The sequence below is a fragment of the Nuphar pumila genome, chromosome 11, assembly GCF_984573655.1.
Source record: "Nuphar pumila chromosome 11, dmNupPumi1.hap1.1, whole genome shotgun sequence".
Lineage (NCBI taxonomy): Eukaryota > Viridiplantae > Streptophyta > Magnoliopsida > Nymphaeales > Nymphaeaceae > Nuphar > Nuphar pumila.
Genome location: NC_143259.1, coordinates 48,907,049 through 48,921,066, shown reverse-complemented (window position 1 = coordinate 48,921,066; position 14,018 = coordinate 48,907,049).

The window sequence follows — 14,018 nt, the reverse complement described above, 5'->3', positions numbered from 1 at the left end:
GAAAATGATTGGCTCTTAATGCTGCGTCAGCATCCCGCATTTGCTACGCAGCTATACATCACCTGAAATCCCATAAAAAGGGTTAGACTCATGAAAGTTTGGTAAGTCTACACCAAAATACGTAGTGAATGTACAAAGCTAATACATATAACACATTAATGATAACATAATCCATTTAATTAGATATCCATGATATACATCAATCATGGTACACATACATGACATATTTCAATAAGGAAAACATAATGTATTCATTTGCAAAATAACTAAGTAAGCGTGATGTGCCATTCACTAACATGTTTAACATGTTCAATCATAATCTTATGTCAAGGTCCATAGTTGATAAGGGCATGAAACCTCAAGGACGCATGCAATATATCATACTAAACCTTCTATCATAATCAACATGAGTAATCACAAACATACATCCTTAATCTAGTATATCAGTATTTACTTTAAGTATTCATCCTCAAAGATTCACCATATCTTGAAAACAAGTTTAACTCAGAATCACCTGGTCTTGCAAATGTAAAACCTCACGAAGATTTTTTGCCCTAGTCTGATTACTTGGTTTTGGACAATGCACTTTATCATAAGGATCTTAAATCCTAGCGGGTTTCCTAATCTTGGATAATGTACCTCCTCATAGAGATTTACTACCCTAACTGAATCACCTGATCTTGGTCATGCACACCCTCACAGAGATTTCCTTTAGAACAGTTCCTCAATGGATCTATTGTCTTACATGCATAAACACAGTTAACCACTCACAAGGTCAATGACCACCAATTCAAGTATAAGCATGTATACATTCAATTAACCAAACACAAGATTATCGGCTACTACTTTGGGGACCAATACATATCAATTCAGATGACCATACAAAAGGTCAAGAGTCATCTGTCTGAGCTTGATCAACCAGTTGATCTCATGTCAAAAGTAATTGTTACATATTTCATTTCTATCATGATGTAATTCAATTATTTCATACATGCATCACATTAGATATCATATCATAACATTGTATTTTATATTATTCATATGTTTATAAATTGAACCTCGAAGCATGCATATTTAAATCTTGTAATTTCATGCATGCATATTCCATAATATGAAACATCTAAACTTCAAGCATATGTATTTTCTATGTACGTCATTCAAGTCATGCATACACAATTCAAAATATGTATTTTTAGTATTAAATATATATCTCTCTATATATATTTTCATCCTTTATGTACTTTTTACATAGTTTCAAATCTTGTATATACATATACATATATTTTAATATTATATAACTATAAAATCCTATACTACATGCATGAATTAGAATTTAACAAACACAAGAGTTAGTGTCGATTTTCTTTTATATCAAAATTTATGTAGTTTTACAACGAGCAAAAAAATCTAAAAATGACAAACTTCTTTAATAGTGATCTCCCACACTTGAGAGCTACCATAATTTTGTGGATTTAGAGAATGCCTAATTAGAGATCACTCCCAAAATCGTGAAAAAACTCTTTTACTCTAAAAAAATTGGCACGAAGGGGAGGAGAGAGAGAGTGAGATATGAAAAAGGGACAGAGTGAGAATCATTTTATAACCAAGAGAAGGGGTGAAAACCCATGGGAGGAAAGCCACGGGTTGTAAAACAAATGGTGAAAACCATGGGTTGTAAAACAATGAGTGAAAACCATGGGGTTTGGGCTTTGGATTTGGTGAGACCCATTCAGGTCTTATCAAATCCAACTCATTATATATATATATATATACTTATATATATATATATATTATACTTAACATGATTCTTTTGGGTTCCAAATAGACCTAAAATATTTTTACTTTAGTGAAATCCATTTGGGTCTAAAATAGATCCAAATCATCATTTAGTATTAGTGAAATCCATTTGGGTCTCATATGGATCCAAAGTCTTATTTACGAGATTTGTTTTGGTCTTTAGTAGATCAAAATCCTTAGCAAGACCTATTTGGGTCCCGAATGGATCCAAAATTTTTTTATATCCGATTTATACCTCAATATAGGTCTAAACCCTACCTAAACCCATTTAGGTTGACCCAAATCATTCAGAGATCCAAATCTGGATAACTTAAGATCCAGTGGATCCAATATGCTTATTCAGACAGTTCAAACTTGCGTTAGTGTGGGTTGATAATCTTGGATCTCTATTGAGATCCAGATCCAAATATCTTATACAGAACCTCATAAATCTTAATTAAATTTGCTAATTAATAATAATTTGTCATAAATAAGAATAACTCATTATATCATTGAAATTCATTAGTGTAGATCGATATCCAAATAGGTAAAACCCTTTATATTTTATTAAAATATTTGATAAATTTTTTGGATATTATAGGGTGAGGTTTAAAGAGAAGACCTTGGGATTCTTCCTTTGATTCCGCATTCGATGATTCTTCTTTAGGCTCCTTTGCCTTTTTCAAAACACCTCTATTCCAAGGATATGGGTTGTCCGACGAAGATCTGGAATTGATATCAAGGTGAGAGTCATTCTAGCAATATTATGCCCACCTTTTATGCTTGTACAATTCTTATTGGAAGAGTTCAGGTGACCCGTACCACTATTGATCATACTAGAGAGTGCTTCTGGGGCTATATCTCAGTGTCCACTTGTCCATTTTTGGCATGCCATATACCGTTGAAAAGATATTTTTATTTTTTATCTTTTTTGAATTCATGCATTTTTTGGGTAAAAAATCATTAGCAAAGTCTGCTAACTTGAATCATAATTCAATAAATCCCCTTTTTCAGATCATATTTTTTTCTTTTGGATCCTGGAACCTCGTTTCCTCAGACCCTTACTTGCATCCTGATTTTAAGTGTTGTTTGTGGCATTTGGACCGGGGTAGATCTTTTGGATAAGGTGTATATCCAGATCCAATATCCATTTTTTCGCGTAAAAACTATTTTGGATACAAAATCATAGTGTTTTCTTGTTTGTTTTCCTAGATAGAGACCATAGGTAGTCCGCTTGTTTACTTTCTTGTTATAGATCTAGGAAAAAATAACCTAGACAACCTTGTTAAAAAAATTTATGTCACAATTTTCTAGAAAAATATCGAACCTCCAACAAGTTAGAAAATCATTTGCTTAGGTAAATTCTTGTTTCACATTTGCTTTTCGATTTTTATTCTCATTTCTTAGGACTTTGATTGTAGAGCCTTTATTTAATTATGTGGATTTTCAAGACCCTTAACTTGTCCTAGCATTTTGGATCTATAGATTCTCTCACTAGTACCAAAAGTCATCAACTTGGGTATACCGATGGTAGACCAAGAAGACTGTAAAGCCGCTCGTAGTACCAGAAACCTTAGTTCAGGTATATCATGAAAGATTCGTTAAAAAGAAAAAACCATCCGATTAGAACCTATTTAGAGAGATAGATCCATGGAGCTTTCGAGGAGACCTAGGAAACCTGATTTTCAAAATCTTGATCTATGTATTATGTGATTTTGTTTGGAATCTTGTTTGTATTTAGATCCCAAACCATGGTTCAAAAGAAGGATTCCAATATGGATCCTCTTAAGAACCCAATCTCATTTGATCAGGGGTAGAGTTCTGAGAATCCTGAACCAAACCTACAAACTGAATCCTTATATAATGCTTGCAATTGGCTCCATCAAAGCTAGGACATATTCTTTCTCTTGACTGGGGATGAAGATGACTAATCTGTTGGGGATGGAGAGCTCATGGTAGGATTTTTGGTTTAAGCATCCAATGTATAACTAGCCTCTTACAAGTGAAACCCCCAACAACCCTTAGGAGGTTTTGACATGTATTGTTCTCTTAATTCATCCTTCTAGTACCTATAGTAGAATTTCATTAGATATTTTGTGTACGTGTTATCCAACAATTTGGGATACCGTCTCCAATGGACATAGATTTGGATTGTCACTTCAAGGTAGTGCCCACTTATGAGTGGTGATTCAGTGATACCTTGAAATTCAGCTAAGGTGAAAAATTGCAATCTTCTTCGGCAGTAGTTTTTCCAAGATGGTTAGGACACATCTCTATTGAAGTCCTTGATGGAAGCTAGCCACTATTGGAAGGCATATTCGATTTCTGCATCATGCTTCAGATCTTGACCCCAATCCTCAAATCTGACTCTTTTTGCAAAGAGAACCATCTCTATGTACGTTGGGATCAAACTTGACTTCTCTGGATATGAATGCACAACAAGAAAATCTAGGTTCATTTGCATGGGGTCCCCTTCTGACTCATTTTGAATCTTTGGGTGAAAGGCGGCTATCATGTTGTCTTGTAAACTGGTATTCTAAAACAAGGAAGTCAGACCTTCAATGCCCAATTCTTCAAACAACTCTTCTGCCTCTTCAAAGATGATTTCTGAAATGACCTCATTATTCAAAGTATAAAAAGACAAGGTTCCAATCTTTTCTCAGAAGTAACCTTCTTCTTTCTTTTCTTATCATATCATAGGTCTTCTCCTAAGTTGGGTTTAGAGGCTAGGATGGATACCTTGATCATATTTTTCCAGTCCTTTGAAAGGCTAGCATCCCATTCTCAATAACATTGGTCATCCCTTAGTAAATTTGGTGAATCCAGGTTATTCATCATATTTTTGAACTCAGAATCATCGAATCTTTCAGACAGTTTAAAGAACTTGGGCTACTTTGAACAATCAACATTGGCCACTTTAGATGTCTTCCTTGTGTGACTCTATGAGGAATGGCGAGGTTTCCCCTTTTTCCCAAATGAAGGGGAGATTTGTTATCTTGTCTGATCGTGGAATCATGGGTTGTGCTACCCTAATGGACAAGTCATTGACAAAGATGATGATAATCTGATCTTTTCAAGGAGATTTTTATGCACTGATGATATGTGAATGAAACCACCTTCATGTCATGGATCCATGGTCATGCCTAAAGTAGGTTATAGAAGGCGAGTATGTCCACTACGTGGAATAAAGTCTGATGAGATATGAGATCGATCTCCACATCCAATATTATTTTCCCTAAACTTACAATGACATTCTCATAACAAGCAGTAATTTGAATGCAGTGGTCTCCAAATTTTGAACTGTTAATGTTGAGTTTCTAGGTAATTATGTAGAGACAAATGTTCAAACCTCCACCACCATCCACTTAACAATTCGGAATGGAGAATCCCTTTATCTAGAAGTTGATGTGCAATGCCCTGGTATGGAAAAATATAGACTTTAGTGAGTCTTCTTCTGAGAAGGTTATGGGCACTTGGGTCCTGACTTAGGACACCAGTGCCACCAGTCTCTTTGGTTTTGTAGCTAGAGGAACCTTAACTTTGTTCAGAATGTCTTCTAATGCTTTTCGATGCTCTGCCAACACCTTAATTAGTTTCAGTATGGTGATAGGCGCAGTGATCTTGGACATATGATCTTTGATGTCGTATTATCCTTCCTTTAGAGAATCTATCCTGGCAGGAGCAAGTTGGGCTTTGGTTTCAGGTACTTGCTATGTATGAAATCACATCTGATGGGGAAGAAGAGGAGCCCCCTTTTATGGGTGCTTCGATTGGTATATCCGTCTGGATCGGGTGAGGTGGTTGACCCCTTTTGCTAAGGCCTAATCCGAGGAGATAGTGAGAGAGGGTAGTGTTTGCGATTCCTTTTGTTGGGCACTACTTTGTGTGGTTGGTTCAAAGATCTCCTCTGTGGACTGATCCAAGTAACATTGACTTTTTTTTAACTTTCCCGCTCCTTTAGTGCGGTTTGTCCCACCTTGGAACTGGTTGATATTAGTTTATGTCCTCATTGACAAAAAACTGAGGGAGCACCTATGATGGGAGGACTACTGTAAGTGTTCTCCTTGCTTGGTAATCTCGATTGCCTTGAGACTATTTGTTTGTTCATGGTTCATGAACAAGCTGATGTAAATCCCCAAGTCCTCATTTCTTGTGGCATGCTCATCTACTCCTATAAATTTGAGATATCTTTGATCCAGGAGGTCCTGGATGATGTGCCTCAAAGTGATACACCTCTTTGTATCATGTCCCATGGTCCAATGAAATTTACAGAACTTGGTGGGATCCTTTCCCTTAACTTGTGAAGGGTATATTAATGAGCTGACTAAAGAGGCAGAGCTGCCAATGGCTCCCTAAAAGAGAAAACCAAAGGTTCGTCTCGAGGTCAAAAGGTTCGTAGACACATTGGTTTACCTTTATTAAACTAACCATTCAGAATGTCAGGCCTTGGTGGAGACTGACTATTATCAATGAGAAAAAGAGACCTGGGCCCAATTCAATAATGATTTCATAGCCCTAGAACGAGAATTATACTTGGATAGTGCACTTAGGGGCTTAAAACTAGTTGGAGAGGAAGAATGTGAGCAAGGAAATGATAAGAATGTTTTGACATATCCAGAACAACGGACAACAGGGCATGGATAATTCAAACCTGAACCACTCATGCCCATCAATAATCAATGGGAAGATGACCCAAGCAGGAAAGCCTAGTCAACCAAGACTATGCAGAATGAGAAAGACATTAAAGAGCATACTGGGCTATAACGCCCCAAAAATTTTAACCTTAATTATTAATCAAATATTGAAATTTTGAGACCATTTTTTTATAATTATAAGTAAATCAGATCTTATAATGTATAAACAATTTTAAAAAATAGTTAAGACTTGAGCAAGGTTACACTAAAGATAACAATCAAATCAAAATGTATGGGATATACACATTTCAAACCATGTATAATATAAGACTGAAATACAGAGAGTTTTAATTTCATTTTCAATCAGAGTATAAAAACAACAATTCAGTTTATACATGATCAAATACTTAAAACAAAAAGATCATGTCCACCAAGATCATATGTAAGACCCACGAATTTTCTGAGAAAATTCAATGCATGATAAGAAATTTTAGATGAATGTTTTTGTATGTTTACGAGGGCCTTCACACACACACACACACACACACACACACACACACACACACACACACACATATATATATATATATATATATATATATATATAAATGAAACCCTAATATGAACATATATATATATACAAATTGAAACAAATGCAAAATTGTAATGCATTTTTCATCGAAACCTTAAGTTCTATTCAAATTTGCATAAGATCAATCAAATTGCACATTGAAGAATTTGATTGATTTAAAACCCCTTCATTTTTACGTAATTTGACAAAGAATATGTTTTAAAGAAGTACGGGTCTTAGCAAAATTTAAACAGAGCATTGTGGTTTTCACGAAGAATCATAATATAGAAAATTATATCAAATTTCTGAATCATAAATGAATTTTGTTGGGGTCGCACCTTCATAGGTGGGATGGGGTCCGACAAGGAGGTCGACCCTAGCCCAAGTTTGACCCCCCTTTGGACGTCAACTAGGCATGGAAGACCAGCTGGTCACATTGACTAGGCTGGGCAATGGCAATATGGTAAGTAAGGTGTAGGTTTTGAAAAAAGAAAGCATGGATTGGCCAAGTGGGAGGCATCCCATGGCATCCATATAATATCAACAAAATGTCATCATGGGAGGGGTGAGCTCATTAGGTGCATGGGGCGGCAGCCCCATGGCACTTTTGAAAATTTAGTAAAGCATTTTGAAAAGAGTTTGTTGAGTGGCTCACTTTGGGCGGCCATGCAAGGGTATTACACCCTTGCCACCGCCTAGAGGGGTGTGTGGAGCATCCCCAACTGTTGGATCTCCCTAGAAGATCCTAGCCATCCATCTTGCATGCATTGGTATAAAAACTTTTGAAAAAAAGAGAGAGCAAAAAACTAGACGTTTTTGGGCTCTCCCTCTCTCTCCTCTCTCTTGCTCTCCTCTCCTCTTCCTCTAGCTCCACCAAATTCTTCTCCTTGTGTGTGTGTGTGTGTGTTGTGTGGGGTGTGAACCGAAAACTTGGAAGCCCTCCATTTTCAAGTAACGAAGAAGCTTTTCATCTCCTCCTTCAATCGGGAAAAGGTGAGATTTTCGATCCGTATGGTATCCATTTTTGAGGTTTTTGCATTTCGATAATCATGAAGCCCAAAACCGTTTTGTATCCATTGTATGCAAGAGGTTTATCGGTGGATTAGTTGCTTTTCATTTGTTGCATGATTATTTAAGTATTAGAAATACATGTTCCTCTTCCATATTCGTCGTTTTTATTGGTGTGAATGTGTTGTTTCCTTCTTCGGTTTCCCCCTTTTTGCTTCATTTTACTTGTTCATCTTTCATGCATGTCACAGTTTTTCTCTTTTTGGGGGTGTGGGATGCTCGGTTGTAGTTGCCTCCCACGGTGGGGTATTTGGCAGCACGCTGCCTTGCTCCACCAGGGAGGGTTCGAGGAGCCGGGCTGGGCCTTTTCACAGCCAGTCGTCACCTCTTAACCCACCTCCTTCAAGCTATTAAAGCGTCGGTCTGACATGGTCTGAACCATTCATTGTTCAGACATGTCAGGTGGACACCCGGTCTGAGCACTAGGCTCAGACGAGGGTGTCCCTTGCCGAGTCATGACTAGCAACCAAATGCTTACAACATCGGTCAGTTGGGTGCGGGCATCCCAGCAGGTGATGTTGTCTGCATCGAGCCCTTCTGTCATGCGGTTATGGTCTGGTGCGGCTTGCACCAGGGTCGGTCTGGACACCCCAGTCCAGACTGTGGCTAAGGGCCCGAGCTGAGGCCTAGGTCTGAACCAGACCCATGCCATTCATGGCAGCACCTGAACCGAGTTTGGTTCAGATGTGCTGTCGGGTGTGGCAGTTGTGCCCAGGCTGGACCAGAGTGTCCAGACCGTGCGCACAGTTTGTGCACTCCCTGTCCAGCAGCACAGGTTTGGACACTTTACACAGCCTGTGCACGTCTAGACCTGTGGGTTGCTTGTCTCCAGGGCCGCAACCTGCACCTGTTTGGGTCGGCCTGGGATTGCTGCAAGTAGGTCACCTTCGACCGACTGCATTGGTCGGATAGTTGTGTTGGCCTCCGAGGCTTTGCCATGGCGCATCCTTGTTGTACTGTCCTGGCAGCAGGGTGGTGAGCAGCATGCTGCCCACTCCATTTGCTCATTTTCACAACACCTTTTCTTTTGGCCGTCTTAGCTTTAGGTTCTTAAATCGCCCTTAGCTCATTTCGCAATCGCGACAATGAACCTTACTAATGCTAACATAATTTTCACACGTATGTTAATGTTCTACTTTGCACACCATGGCACTTGTGTGTGTTGCTGTCACGGTTTTTGCATGCGAATGATTATGCTACAAATTTTACTTGGTAAATTATCACTATATATGGTGTCTTAAATGCGGTGCTTGGAATTTGGTAGTCTTGGCTCGTGTTCGATACGTGTAAATGGCACGTGCACAGAATGTTTCGCTAAACTGCCTTTTTTGATATAAATGCAAATTATGATGAATTTACCTATTATGATTCAGATATCGAATATGGATGTCAAATGATACACTCACTTGCACATATTCACATGTTGCAATGTGTTTGCATAGGTATGCGAAATTGCCATTAATTATGTTCGATACATGTGTGAATAATTGAAAATTTGTGTGGTATGGCTTCACACTTACACCTTGGCACACCATGACACATGTACGAACTATCCATTTCTTACCTCGAGTGTTATGTTGAGTATTGTGCACTATCTTATCGTAAAATGCACCATGTCACTACATTGTTGCATGTTGCACATTACACACTCGATGTAATAAGGGGTTGAGACTTAAACACCATAGGGTATTGGCACAAACACCTTTTGAGGTTTTGTGACTCTACTTAAGTCTTTGAACGATTGACCCACGTTAGTGAGTGAGCTCATGAGTCTTAAAACTCTTAAGACATAAATGATGTCATGTCGCCTCCACCGACAAAATGATCATCTTAACTTTTGTTGTTTTAAAGCACGTGATTGGGTGGGCTAGATCTTTGTACGTTGTTCGTGTTGCCCTGCGGGAAACACACAGTCAGATGGGCCTAAGTACCTTGGAAGGAGAGAATGTTGCTAGATAAGCATAATTATGATAACTGCCCGGTTGCCCATTTCACGATATGGTTTGCCTTAAAGAATCTAGATTGAATGCAAGTTTCTTTCGTGTGCCCGAAAGAGTAAGCAAGAAGAACATAATTACTAACCAATCACATGTTGACTTACTTAGATTAGTTATTTATTTTGTACATTAAAACTATAAAATGTGTTTCCTTTCTTGTTGTACATATTGTAGTTGTTTTGTCTTGGTTGTATGTTTCTTACTATCTCATCATGATGTTTATTGCTTGTATTGCTTTTTGCTAGTTCTCGTATTTGTCATACATTTCACATATATGTATGTTCACACACACATTTACTTTGGGTACCTATTGTTGACTGCTCTATCATGTTGGTCGTAGTTCTGTTGTTTACTTTTGTTTCATGTCATAACTGCTATCATGCTTCATGCTTTCCTTTAGAATGATATTATATGGATGATTTATCTCACCAACTCGCAAGAGTACTGACCCCGTGTTATGGGGATATAGGTGGTTGTCAGGTTGTGCGATGGGGCTCGATGTGCTACGAGGATTGGATCCCACACTTCTAAAGTTCTCGTGATTCTGATAGTTATTTGGGGAAATGTCCCATCCCTTCTAGAGACATTTTGTAAAGAAATAAATTATAGATATTCTGTCTCATTTGGTAAAATAATGACAATGTGTTGTTTCCCTTTTGTTGATTCCTCCTATAACCCGCTCAGAATTTCCAACTATTTTTTCTTTATGATTTTTTCCGCTTGTGCAATGGTTTAAAAAAAATTACTCTAAAAATCTATGGATTTTCCAACTTGGGATTTTGAGGCGTTACATCGTAGGGTAAAAGTGGACCCTCAAGTATGCAGCTCGACCAGTCTTTCACTTTAGGTAGTCATCATACTTTACCTACATTACCTGTCCCCCATAAAACAAGGCCAAACTTGCTAAAGTTTGGAAGAACAACCCAAACTCAAACTTAAAAAAAACATATCAAGCATTTAAAGGTAAAGACATGATATATTATTCATCAATCATCAAGTGACAGACAAGGGGAAAACATCCCATAAGTTATCCATTCAAGCATTTAAATATAAGGTATTTTAAAACATTTCATCACTTAATATTTTATTCAACATGAAGTCACATCATAAAGCATAATTCATATGCATTCAAGACATACAAGTCACGCTTGAATATATATATCTAAGACATTCAGGTCATTGCATCATTTTTACATGCATTTATAATTTTTATAAACAATAGGAAAAATCATATTTGACCATGCCAGCGTGAAATACACACATACTTTCTAAGTAAATCAATTAGATATTCATGATACACATCAATCATATTGCATAGGTGTGATATATTCAAACAAGATAATATAATGCAATTATTTGTAATAAAATTATGTAGGCGTGATGTGTCATTCACTTAATAAGTCAATCTAGTCATTTGTAGGCATGATGTTTCATGCACTTATACACTAACATAAACATCACAATCATAACCTCAATCAAGATCTAAAATCAATGAGGATCTGATTTTAACATATGAGTTCAACATATAATCATGCTACAATAAAAAAAGCCTAATCTATAAATCTATAATTGGCTATGCCAATCAACTTAGAAGATCATCACAATTCATCATAGCACTTCATTCAATCATAATAAAAATTTACAGGATCCGTGTCGGTTCACCTGGTCTGGAAAATGTACAACCTCGCAAGAAGTTATCGCCATAGATGAATGGTTTGCTTGGTATTGGACAATGCACTTCCTCACAGGAATATACCGTCTTGGCGAGATACCCACTCTTGGACAATACACTTCTTCACAGAGACTTACCACTCTAGCAAGATTACCTGATCTCGTCATACATAACCTCACAGAGAATCCTTTGGGAACAGTTATTCAACGGGTACCATATTCAATAAAAACTATTGTCATACATGCATCAATACAATTGACCATTTTCAGGGTTGATAGCCACCAACACGAGCACAAGCATATATACAATCAATAAGCATCTTATCATATATCACTTCATATGATATTAAAATCATAAAATTATATAATTAACCAAATAAGGTTCCATAAACCATAGTTCACTATTTAACTTAAACATTTATCGCATGCATTCATAATTTCATCATATGACATTTAAATCATATCATACAGAAGAATATTATCCTATGCATCATATCATCGCCACAAGGAACATTGAATTTCGTAAATTGAACCTCAAAGCATGCATAAACAAAAGACGAGTTTTATGCATGCATGTGTGAACATGCATAATTCATAATACAAAATAACTAAACCTCAACATACGTAGCTCTTACGTAGTTCGAGTTATATACGCAGGATTCAAGTCATACACACACACACACACATATATATATATATATATGTGTGTGTGTGTGTGTGTGTGTGTTACCACATGAATCGATATATTACCTTAGATATAATTGCATAAGAAAGGTAGGTCAAAATCTCATAGCCCATCCCACCATACATCATGCACACGTTTCTCAAGCAAACAAGACATACAAGTTCAAAATAATTTCTAACATTCAAAATATGCATCGAATATGACTTACACCTATCCATAGTAGTTATATGTACATCATGTATCAAATTCATAAAAACACACAAAATAACATAGTATGCGCAATCCAAAGTATGATGACACATTGCGTACATATTATACATTCATAAATGCAAGGACATTCAAACCCATACACAGTTGTACCTGCAGCAAACACACTCCATATTCTGCTAACTACAATCATGAGAAGCATGATCTCTGAACTACAATCACAAGAGACCTAGATATCCACAACTAAGTGAAGTGTATGAGCATGAAGGTGTTGTATATAATAAAATAAATTATTATGCGATGCATTTGCATCACGTATACTTACCACGTGTGTTTACCCGATTTGCTTTGCATTCAATATACACTGGCTTATAGCCGTTTTGATACTTAGCATAAGTACCCTATTTTTAGTATGTCCTGCACTCAAATCAGTTAAACATATAGACAATCATAGCACCCCTAGATATCCACAACTACGTATGGTGTATGTGCATAATTTATATTTATAATTCAGTTAAGAATTTAACACCACACATCATGCTTACAAGATAAATGCATAAACATGTTTTCTACAAGTCCAGTTACGATATCTTACCTTAATAATATGAAGAATAATGAATCGAAACCCAAAAGACCGAGGAGTTTTGAAATCCGCAAAGACCGCTACCCAAGCAATACAACGAACCCTTTGTGTGCGATCAAAATGCCAAAATAAATCCAAAAATATCAATTATACCAAAATTAGCCAAAAATGATAAATTACCCTATAAACCATTACCAAGAGCCACATAACGCACAAATACACTATAATAATTTATAAACACTATATAAAATATATTTAAATATAATTTATATATAAATAGTGATTTATTGGTTGATATAGTTCTATAAATGTAAATTATGCCCTTATTGGTCAGAAATGAACAAATAAACATGTAATATATCAATAAATGAAATTCAAAAGCTAGAAACACATTTCTAAATTGAGAATAAAAATGAATTCTTTATTTATTAATAATCCTTAAAAATTATAGATTTTATGTAGGCACAGAGCAGAATGAAGAAAGATTCAAAGCAGTTCCTAACAAAGTTCTCAACGAGCTCCGTCTTGAGCGATTGTGATACATATCACATAAGCTTTTTCGCCAAGACTTATACAGTCAAAAGAGGTGGATCAACTTTTGTCGGCACATATTCTAATTTGGATAGCCACCCCGACCTCTTTAGAAAACCCATATCCTTGGAGCACAACACTCCCAAAGAAGACCAAGGATCCAAAAGAGAAAACTGTTGATGACAATCCCTAAGAACTACCATTCAAGCTTGACCCTCTTACTAATGAGGCCAATGTTTGAGGCATTGACAAATATCAGTCTTATGGTCTTACTTTTTATCTAGATATAGCCCTC